The 12,032-nt window shown below is 41.9% G+C and overlaps 1 long non-coding RNA gene across 1 annotated transcript in view; it reads left to right on the forward strand.

The window, feature by feature from the left end:
* Positions 1–10,964: 10,964 nt before the first annotated feature.
* The window catches only part of LOC108494291, a 141,206-nt gene continuing 140,138 nt past the window's right edge, over positions 10,965–12,032 (forward strand). The window contains exon 1 of the long non-coding RNA XR_001873806.1: positions 10,965–11,135. This is a non-coding gene — a long non-coding RNA (uncharacterized LOC108494291). The remainder of the gene's footprint in view (positions 11,136–12,032) is intronic.

Consider the following 12,032-nt stretch of genomic DNA (forward strand, 5'->3'; position numbering starts at 1 on the left):
AATATGACACTAGAACATTTGTTATTCTTTTCTTGATGATAAAACAAGGAAAGTATATCTTTTCACACTGATTTTAACTTTGGAATGTTTATTTTTCTTTAGAGTTCTTTATTAGAGTAATAATTTGATTTTTACTGGTTATATAAAAATATTATTTATGTGATTTTCAGAAAGAAAGGAAGGAAGCAAACAATGTAACTAGACATGTTTTCTAACTAAAATTGGTTAAAATATAGTCTGGTGGTCATGGGGTGGCTGGAAGCTTAGCATCAGTAGGTTAACAGTTTCTCTGCAGCCTCTAGTTGTGGTTAGTTGTTGACATGATTTCCAGGAATTTCACTTTTTCACATATATTTGTTCATTTTATGTGATTAAATATAATGACCTAAATTTTCCATGGGTAGCTGTCTATGAGCTTTTGGTTAATTTTTTTCCTTTTTTTTTTTTTTCCCAAATTCCATGGTGTCCCTGCAATTCTTATTCTGAATTAGCAGAAACTTTTTTTCTTGGAGTGGGACTTTCAGTTTCTGTTTTTCAATGAAAATGGGAGAAATTGGGTTACACTGATTTTTTTATTTTGTGTTTTTAATTGTCCGTGGCAATGGAAGTGCAAACTTCATGGATTATGTTATTGATGTAATGGTAGATGATTTATCAGCAAAGGAAATTTCCCAGAAGTCATTCCAGTGCTTTTAAACTGACCTTTTCAGTATAGTATGTCTACATGAAACAAATCACCACATAAAATACTCTCACTGTTTTAGATATCTGTACCCAGATGTTCCTGTTATATGTCTTAGAATATAAAATCTGCATATTCGGCCATCACTAAAGCTGATAAATTGCTGAAACTGCTCTCACACGCACATTGTGTACATAGGTGGTTTAGTGAATGAATAATGCAAACCAGAGGTTTCTAGAGTTTTCGCTAAAGAAAGGAGGAATGAAGCTTCCTATCAATATTTAAGGCCTGACTCTTCTTCATCTCAGATCTTGTGTGAGCATTTTTATCTGTGTGAAGTAAGCTTAAGAAGAATTAAAAAAAACCTGCTCCACTGGAATTTACATGGCTCAGGAGGCTCATAATAGGATGAGTGTCTTTACTTCAGGTCACTGATTTAAATCCCAGTTAGAAATAGCCAGAAGTCATTACAATCTGATGGCCAGTTGGTGACCTATGAAATGAACTGGTGATGGGAGCCACCAGTTGCCACCAAGATGTGGCTATGTACTGCACCAGTGAAGCAATTTTAGTAGCTTGCAATTATGGAAACCAGAGTTTTTCTCTTTCTTAAGGAATATCTCATTTCTCACTGCCCAGCCTGTACTAAACAGTGCGCAGTTGAGTTTTATCCATTAATAGGAGATTTTCTTAGAATTACAGTCTTGGTAGCTGATCCTTTAAATCTGCCCAGACAACCAGCTGCAGCCTTTAGGTAGTAATATATGTCCTCTGCTGGTTTTTATCTAGTAAATGTTTACCTCTTTTCATGCATATGGTGATTTTCTCCAGGCTTTTCCTGTCATCACCAAGGAAGCAGCCTCTCTTTACCATCTCCCACGCTTTATTTCACTCTGTAAAAAGACAAAATGTTAAAAAAATTGATCGCTGTCCCTGTGACTGTATTATTATATAGTTACGTACAGATGGAGTCTAATATAAAATGCCTGTTGACTCATGGATCCTGTAAGTTACCCATTGTCTGTGGAGGCATAATCTGGAAACACTGTATGCTTATGTGTAGTAAATACATAATTTTTAATTTGAATTTACATGCAGAGGTTACTGACAGATTATGCATCTCTCAAGTCTTATTCCAAACAGTGACATATTACCAATGATATTTTCCTTTCATGACACCTCTGGCATTGTGTGGAGCACAAATTTGAAGAGAATTGGCTTATTTGAGCTTTATTGTTTTTTATTTGACACAGTTTCTTAAAATGAACACCAGTCAGAAAATAAATGAGGAAAAAAAGAAAGGCTGGGGATGGGTTTTAAGGGTTCAAGCTGTTGCCTTTGGAACTCACCAAAGAACTTGTCTGAGACTCTCAAAATACAGCTTTCTTGCAGTAGTCAGGCGCATATGCATGAAATCACTTGTGTGGGAGATTGCATAAGTGGGGCTGGAGAAAGCATGCTTTTCTTTATGAAGTGACTGCACATCATGTTCAGGTTTGCATGGGGGCAGGCATTATCAACACTGGTGTCAATGACATTTTTTTCAGTCGTTTCATCAACAGCTGGATTGAATCTCTGCTTATTAATCATGAGTTTAAGGAAAACAATCTACTATTTTACCAATACTGACAAATATACACCTCAGCTTTCTTAAGGGAGCACAAGCAATATCCCATTGAGACTCTGTATATATTTTATCTATTTACTCATGAAATACAGAGATAAATTCGACTTTTATCAGACTGACTTTGTTATTACATGTATTTCATTCATACCAAATAACCTTATTCAAGACTGGGACTACCCAAGATGCTGGTTTTCAGTGTACAGTTTGTATTTTAATAAGTCCTTATTAAAACAAAGAAATGCTTTGAAAAATGTTGGCAACTAGATAAATTATGTTTTGTAAACAGTGACAAAAGAGAAATAAATTGACAAGGCTGAGTAGCTACTTTTTTATGAATATGGATCTATTAATGAAAGTATTCTGTATTAGTCAAAGGCACAAATTTTTGAATAAGTCACAACAGAATAAGATTGTAGCATTCCACATGAAGCTTCATTTGAAAAATTTGAGAGCAGTGGCAGTGTTCAGACTGATAATCATATTGACCTAAAGGACCAAAAAGGCAATTATAGAGGTTATAGACAAAGGAACAAAGAACAGTAATAGAGGTCACAGGCAAATGGAAAACCAGACAGTTAGTTTATCTCATGTCTATATTTACTATGCTGGTTTTACCAGAGCTGGTATAGTATTTCTGTGCTTAGGGTGACCTTGATATTTCTTGGAAAAACAAATTATATTCCGTCATCCTTCACAATGGCAGATGTACGTCTGTATTTTTGCCACACCTATTTCTGTGTAGAAAGGGTCAAACTCATAAGACCTAAAGATACAGTAGGTCAATACTTACACAAGCCAAAATCAAAGAGGGAGGATGGGCTGGCTTGCTGTATCTGTGGGCAGAAGAATGTGGTATTATGCAGGGTGACAAAACACTGTTATGCTGGTGTGGGTGGAATTGCAGTGCAGTCTCATGGTGGCCCCAGGCAGCCTTCTACTCAGAGAAGGTTTTCCTGCTTGCATGGCCTCTGACAGGATGGTGGAGTAAAATCTGTCCTTCATCCTCTTCTCTTTCCTCAGCTGTTCACTCCCTCCCTCCTTCATCTTGTGCTTTCCACTTGTCCCAGGAGCAGCCGACCCCTCTGGGTGCACAAGCTTCCTGTGCCCTGGTTCTTGCTGGCACCTAGGTATGCCTAGAGCCAGGAGAACTGGAGCAGCTTTGCACTCTTTGGGTTGGCTCTTTCTTCTGTCCCCTTGTGTATGCAGGAGAAGTGTGTGCTGTCTGGCAGAGTGATTTTTTTTTTTTTGAGGGCTGCAGACGGTGTAACCGCACCCACATGAAGCAGAAGTGCATTTTTTTGGAGAATTGCCTATGGTTGCAGAGATGGGGAAGTCCTAAATTAGATTTTGTGCTGGCCGCAAAAACCCCTGTCTGTGTATCTATCTGGTCATGCTTTGAATGCACAAAGATATATTATTAAGTTAAAACAGGTGTTTCACGTGATAACAAAGTGCACAAAGCCCTGTTAAACAAGGCCACAATTGTAAATAGGATTCCAATCTTTTTCTTGGCATTGTCCTATATATTCTCTATATGAGGGAATTCAAGACAAGGATTTTGTAGTCTCACTGCTTAACAAATATTCAGATGGTTTCTCAAAAAGTTTTATGAACCAAAGAGTTCGTATTGATAATGATAGCAGCACCTTTGTCAACACCGTGGGATGATTTCTTAAATGAAGTGATGAGCTAGAAAGGCTTATGTTTTCCATATAAACCAGAGAGAAGGATAATTGATTAAATCAGTTGAAAAGCAACTAGAAGTGACATGAACATTGTATAGGCGTGAGAAGAATGGATATTATCAAACAATATATTCAGAATGTTAGTCTCAAACATTCAAAATAAATTGTCATATTTTTCTTACAATTTTGAAGGTAAAGGTATGTGTATATTAGATAATCTTCATACAATATCAAATTTTTGTAGCTATATTTCGACTTACTATGTTTCAAACAGATCAAAATTTTCATGACAGAGTAAGTCCAAGTTAATGTTTTAAAACTTTAAGGTTGAAGAAAGTAAGGCTGAAACAGAACTCCCCAAACTTAGTCCTATTTTGACAATAACAATCCATTTAAGTAGTACCCATATATAGCATAAATGGGAACAAGAATATGGAAAACTAATGATTTTGCCCTTATCTCTCAAGAATAGCATAAAATGGACCTGTTCATTTGTTCAGTTTGCGATGGAGATTTCATTCTTCATAATAAAAATTTTTATTTGCAAGGAATAGAAAACGTACTAGCAACCATCATAAACAAACATATTGCTGAACTAAACTCTTCTTTGAATTTGCTTGGGAATTATCTGTTTCTCTAGTGGTTCTTGTACAAGATCTGTTTGAAGAACCATAGGCTTGGAGGGAAAAGTGGCAGAAACAGTTAAAATGGAATCAGGTATGTGTCAAATTATTGATTTGCCAAATACAAAAAACCCAACCAAAAACCCAACTGAACAAGATATAAATGGAGGTGACAAAGAAGCTCTGGTGTACACATTTTAAAAAAAGTTATGTTTATGGGGTCTATGAGATAAGACTTGGCTTGATCAAAATGGAGACTTCATGGAAAAGAAGACCAGAGAGGCTTTCACTACCTTTTTGCTGGCTTAGGAGAAAACATAAGGAAAATGCAGGTAGTTGCAAATCAATTACAAATTATATTTTCTTTTTCTAGAGTGCAGATGTTATGAAAGACTTTTAGGTGATTTCAAAGAATGCAGTGCTGGAAAGCTCATTGTTTTCTATCATTTTGGAATAGTATAATTTGTGTTGGGTTTTTGTTTTGGTTTGGCTTTTCCCCTAAAGAAAACATTCTACAAATTTGCTGAGTATGTGTCTACAGAGAAGAATATCTTCATGCCAAAACAATTCTCTCATTTGCAGGTTTGTCTGTCTTGGTCTTTACATTTACAGGAGTGGATTAACCTATTGATTTGATTCACACTTCTACAAGAGAGAGCAGTGGTGAAATCAGCTTCTGCATATAGAAAAATAAAACGAGAATAGCTAGTTCTAGTTTGCTAGGACAGCAAAACTCAGAAGGTCATCTGAATTATTGACTAAAAGACCACCTTTTGCTGATCATCTGCCGTATTGCCCATGTTCCTACACATGTCAATATTCAAAAGCCCATAAGCAAGTTAGAACTTTCAGATGCTCTTGGAAGAAAAGTAGTAGTTCAATTCTCAGGGAAGCAGAATCAAACAACACTAAGTAACTTTTCTTGCAGTCTTTTCTCACAGTAAAAGCAAAGACAGTAACTGTACCTGATGTATGCTAACTTTTCTGTGAGTTCTGTGGGTTTAATGCTGATGTATTAAAATACAAAGGACTGAAACCAACTCTCCTCTTCTGAGACACTGTGATAATGGTTTAGTGGATCTTATGTGGTCTGAATTTCTTCTATGCAGCCAGGAACAAAGATCAGAAGAGATCATGTGGGTTTTCAAATCTGACCTCTGGCAAACTGCAGGTAAATGGCTGGAGGGGTCACAGGTGACATGCTTTAGGACTCCCCCCCCTTTTCACCAAAAAAACCCTGAGGTAGGAAGTCAAAAATGGCACGTGTAGGATGTGTAATGGGAGTGAGACATTATCAGCATCCCGCTCTCTGCTGCAGGCTGGCCTGCCCTTCATTTTGATCTGCACTTAGCCTCCACATGAAAGGCAGGGGTTTGGAGGTGACAGTCTTTCCACTGACATGTGCTTCAAAATGGCCATTGCCACCAGTGTGGCAAACAAATGTTGAAGGAGTGTTACAGCCCCAAAATCCCACTCAGCTAGCAAACTTCAAGCAATCGTATGTTTTCTTGGTAAATGTAATGGAACTTAAACAAGTTAATGTAAGTAATCCCTCAAAGAGATTAAAACAATCCTGTAAGTACATTATCTCTGCAGGAAGGTTTCCTGTCCTGTGCAGCCAGTCTTGCTTTCAGGCCTCCATTTATAAAATTAGTTGTACGCTAATTTAATGTGGTGGCGAGACATAAAATTAATTAAAAAACATAACTAGAAGCTAAAGCCAAACAAATTTTTATTTCAAATGAAGTACAGTTCTTTTTTTTTTTTTTTTTTTACAGCAAGTGTTGTAGTTGACTTCACTCTTAAGAGAAGTCATTGACTGTATATCACATGATGTTTTAGCAAAATGGAAAACCTTTCTGGACGTCAGACTTCATAGGAATATGGCCAACCAGGATAAATACAGGAAAAACTGTGTCTAGTTTGAGAAAAAAAGTTTGATTTAATGATGATTTAATGAACTTTTCTGATCTTAAAAGTCCTCAGTTTATGTCTAGAGTGAATTTTGATGAAGTCTTTCCTCAAGAAGACTTGGAAAGCAAAATAAAAGTCACATGAAGTAAGAAAGAGATTCATATCTCTGAGACTGAAAGAATGAAGAAAAATGTGGTTCTGCAGTGGGGGAATCAAGGATTTAAAAACTAAACATATGTAGTTTAGGCCACTTTTCCCCATTATTTGGGAGCCAGAAGAGACTAGGTCACTGCCATTTGTAAGTGGCATTTGTAAATATTGGCACTCTAGGGGAAATTCTTCACTGTTATGACTTTCTTCAAAGCAGACCAGTTATCATCCATCCTACAGCCACAGTGAAATCTAAATACAAAGGCAAAAAAGAAGAATTAAAGATGAAGAAATGCTGCTTTAGAATCATTATTCTTATCCTTAGTTCTCCTTGAGTTTAATCCCATGTCAGGCTTTCCACTATTTTTTAAGGGATGAATGTCAGGCAAAATGGAGTATTGTAATCTGGGTCATTCTGTTTGCCCTTTTTTCATACTGGCACAACGTTGGCAATAGATTCTCATAATTTCCATGACATTCCAGGATTTATTAAACTGAATATCACTGACATGAAGTACCAAGTATTTTCTGATGCTAGGGTGCAAGGCATCCAGGGCTAAGGATTCAATGTTTATTGGAGATAGGTGCTGCCAAAAGACCAGGTCATTTTCTGTGTGCAGTATTTATCTTTCCACTTACAGAACATAGGTATCGTTATTAGTACATTTTGTATCATAATTAAAAATGTTACTATGTCTACTGACAGGTGTATGAGCATTATTAGGAGATGCTTAATCCCTCCCTTACTGTAAAATTATTGGAATTTCATCCATTCCAGATGCGGATTTTTCAGTAATGTTTTTGACTTTTCCAAATAATTTTGTGCATTATATAATTTCTATTTCATGTTAATTATCATCAACTGCTCCTTTTTTATTGCTTCCTATGTATTCCTTTTTACTGCTGATTGTTTCTCTTTACCTAGCCAATGAACCACAGAGAAATTTCTACTAAATTTTATTGTCTCGATGGCAGATGTCCATTTATCCATCAAATAAACTCTTCTATAAGACACAGTAAATTTAATTGAAATGTTTCTGACATTTTTGTCCTTTCAAACAATTTTTCTGTTTTCCTCATCCTTGATCATTTAGCTCTTCACTAGATATTATAAACTGTGACTCTCTTTATGTGTATTGAATGTGATCAGGTCATGATTACAGGGCCCTAGGCAGCTGGTGACCCCTGGTCCAATGATTAACTAATCTTTATCACTCATAATGAAGTAATAAGGTAGATACATACCTTGTTTAAATACAGATAGTATTAGAGAATTACAATATACATGATCATATTTTTTTAGACATTTTTGGCCTCAAACTTCCAAGGACAGGTGGAGAAGTGGACATGGGTGATCCTATTTGCCTACCACACAAAGTCCAGCTCAGCTGGCAGGCCATGAGGCAAGTCAATATCCTTACAAATTATCAGCAAGTCATAGCTTCATGAAACATACCTTTGATGTCTGCCAAAGCCAAAATCCTACGAAACCTGGAGCTACTTGTACAGTTTGTGCTTTTCCAGAGAAAGTCACTAAGAGTAGCCCTTGGTAAGATGTTTTCTGGTTGTGCCACAATGCACAGTCTTCCACCAGATTTGGGGGTCATCTGGGAAAGAGACCCAGCAAAAAGCTATATATGTGTTAGCAGAAGAGTACATGTTGTTTGGATTTTACTGTGCTTTGGTAAGAGAAGGCATGTGAAAAACAGAGAAGATAAGGATGGAAGTAATTAAAGGGCTATGGTACAGTTGTCGTTCCTCTTACACCATGAAACCAAAGGATTAAGGAAACAAAAGTATGGAGATGGAAAGGGAAACATCAACAAAACAACTATGGGAATAGTGTAGATGTAGAGAATAAAAATCTAGGATCGGTGAAAAGTCAGAAATGGAGGGAAAGGAGAAACAGTGTGTAGCAAATAATTTAGGAGGGAATTGTAAAGGTGTTACGATAGTTGCTCCAGAGCACTCAAAGCAGAAGGGCAGAAGAAGGGGAAAGGAATAGTAAAGAATGACTACAAGGATGCACTTCGCCAGCCTGGCGTCACACTATGTTATGTATTATTATTTCACCTCAGAAATCTATAATGAAAACCAACAGCCACGTACATTGCCACAGAAAGTAGGAAGATGATACTTGAGAGCAACATAAATCACAGGCAGCAATGGAAGAACTGGGAGCAGTTTCTCTGGAGCAGGAGGATAAAAAGGTTGATCCTGGGTGGGGAGTTGCAAAATGTTTTGAAGAACAAAATTTTGAGGCTGACAGCATTGGGTAGGAGGGAGTGGTTTTAATGAGCCTCAAATCTAGGGAAGATGGGCAGAAGAAAAGGAGCTGGGAAAAGGACAAGATGGGTTTGCTAGCATGAAATGAGCATGAGCTGAAGGGAAATAGGAAAGGACATAAGTGAGCAGGGACTGTAGAAGGTGTCAACAGGACTCCAAGGGCTAAATAGTGTGCCCTTCCCATCCTGTTTTTCCTTCTTCTTCTAAAAAAATCCCACCACATCTCATGATCATACTCTGTTTTCTGACTTTGAAAAACTAGCCCTACCATACTGGGTGTGGGCTGTTATTGACTACCAATTCCTAGTAACTTTTTCAAGGTTTCTTTTGCTTTTAAGGAAAAAACGAACAAACAAAAAAAACCAAAGTAAGCAGCAATTAGGACTGGTGGGACAGCTCCTCATGGCTGGGAGCTGCCCAGCGTGCACACTCACGGTACGCACACCACGCTCACACTCAAAGTGCACAAACTCGCAAGATACCCACGCGTGCTGCGACCGCCCGCACAGTGCACACACGCACAAGCACCGTCGATGCCCCCCTTCCATGTGCACACGCACACCCTCGAAAAGACAAAGAGAGGCACATCCGTGTCGTGGCCCCTTCAGCCGGCGGCACCTCCCGGCAGCGCTCCCGCCCAGCCGGCAGCCCCAGGCCCGCCGCCCCGACGTGGGGGCTCCGCTCCGGGCGGACCGCCCCGCTTCTCCCTGCCCTTCCCGAGCGCGGGACCGGGACACTGGGATGCTAGGTGGGCACAAAAAAGTTACGTTTTAGTTACGGAGCGGGGCAGGGAGGGCGGTTTTAGGTGGCAAGGCTGTTCCCCCGCGCTTTTGTTTAGTACGGGGGAGCGGACCCTTGACGGGGCTGAGCCGGGCGCTCACACCCCTGCCCTCAGCATGTGTCTGTCCCATGGCCCCGCCGCCGCCGTAGGGCCGGGGGGTTGGGAAGGAGGAGGAGGACTGAGGCGGAAGGTGCCTCTTCAGCCTCACTCTCCCCCTCCAAGGTGAGTTGCAGCACTGCTCCGCGCTTCTTTTGTCTCTGTGCGAGGCCGCAGGGCACCCCCGCCCCGCCCCGCCCCGCCAAACTTTCGGCGGGGACCTCGGCGCCCCGACGGCCGCCCCGGACCCAGGGCCGGGCAGGGTGCGGGGGCAGCTGCGGTTTCCGCCAGGGACGCGCCGGGGCTGCCGGCGACACCCGTGTCAGGAGTCCCCGTGGGGGAGGCCGAAGGGCAGGTGAAGGGGCCGTGGGGTTGACGGCGGTCCCCTCCTTCTCTTTTGGTTTCTTTGGGACGGATGCGGTCGGGCCCATCTTTGCACTTCACGCAACAGGTAGGGATGCCAGGAGCTGGCGGCGGTGGCACGGAGCCGCGGCCAGGAGCTTTCGGGGGCTCTTTTTTGTTACGGTCTCTGGAAAAGGGCGAAGGGGAGGGGGAGGAGAGGCAACAGTCTTCCGAAATTCCCCTTCAGCTGTTTATTTCTGTACTTCCCGTATCCATGAAAAAAGAGTTCGTTTCGCAACTCTCGAGTTTTATATTGTTTTGTATTTACTTTTTTTCCCCCTTCTCTTTCTTTTAAAGTTGTTTTTCTTTATGTCCTGCGTTTGCCCATCTCATTCCGGGAGATCAAACTGTCCGAAAGCAGATCCCCAGAGGCTTGTCCTCACTGACAGTCGGGGGAATCCAAACAAAGAGGTGCATCTACCGGAAATAATGATTTGAGAGATGGTTCTCTCCCTTTCCAACCCCCACTCCCCCGCCTTGAATTAAATTGTTTTCTTTTCCTGGGAGGTTCAGTTCGAGGGAAGTTTTGCGCTGGAGCCGGGGTCGCGGCTGAGAAGGGATGGAACAGACGGAAAGTTGCGGTGGTGGGAGGAGGCGGGGGGCGAGGGCAGAACGGGACCCCGGCGGCGCCCGGGCCGCGGGGGGAGCAGGGGCGCGGGGGACCTGCCGCCGCTGCCGGCTCTTTGTCTGCTCGGGCAACTTGAACAAAAGGAGAAACTCGGATTAACTCTCCATCTCTCCCTCGCCTCTCCCGGGTTATCTCATCTTCGGCAACTTTATCCGGAGAGATTTACTCAACTTTCTCCGAGCTCTCCCGCCGCTTAAAAGTAAAGAGCCCCGCCGTAGGCTTCGAAGGAAATCTGGTTTCACAGTTTAGAGAAAGGAGAAGGTACGTTTGGACTTGGGGTTTATTGTTCTTTCCCGGCTCCCTCGTCACTCCCCCCTCCGCCCTGCCGTCCGCGCCTGGGGCTGGGAGCGCAGCGGAGGCGGCTGCGGGCCAGTCCAGCCTTTCCTTTGTACTTTTGGGAGCACATGCAGGTATTTTTGGGGAGCGTGAGGCAGTCACTCTGCCCGAGCTCCGGTAATGAGGGCTGGGGGGCACTACTCGAAGGGGTCTTGTCTCCTTCTTGTGCCTGCTTTGTGTTTTATTTTAGGGGCTTAACTTACTTCTTTTTTTGTGCGGAGGGAAGTGGACTCGGACGCCTTTCTGGGTCGGACTGTGTTTTCAAGAGTTGAGACAGAGGAAAGCTGAAGACAGTGGAAACTTTTTGGGATTGTAGGAGTCCTGGCGGCCCTGGCCAGGGAGTGGGGGGCCAGTGGTGGCCATGGGGCTGGGCAGGGCAGCACACAGCAGGGCCAAAGTGGGGGCTCCGCCGTGTGCCAGCTTGGGTCGGGGGGGTCGGGACACACAGAGAGTCTCACATTTGCTGCTGTGGAACCATCCTAGGGGAACAAGGTGCACAGAAGTGCCGAGGGACAATTTTAGGAGGAGAGGGACTGGAGGGAGGACTTTGTTCTTCCGAATGCGTTGATCATAGCGAAAGGAGAGAATAGAATGGGTCAGTCCAGGCTGTCCCTTGGTCGGCTGGGCTTCCCCTGCACGGTGCAATCTGCTTCATCCCTTTGTAAACGCAAGAGTCGTTTTGGGTCTTGTTCCGTTCCTTTTGGTATTCGCACTTTCTAGAGCAAGCATCGAAACTTCAGAAAACTTACTCATGTGCTCTTTGTACTTTTCTTAATTATCTTGATCAATGTAATATGTTATTATTTACCCATACTTTTTTCC

Source organism: Lepidothrix coronata, unplaced genomic scaffold, assembly GCF_001604755.1.
Source record: "Lepidothrix coronata isolate B3197 unplaced genomic scaffold, Lepidothrix_coronata-1.0 Scaffold23, whole genome shotgun sequence".
NCBI lineage: Eukaryota > Metazoa > Chordata > Aves > Passeriformes > Pipridae > Lepidothrix > Lepidothrix coronata.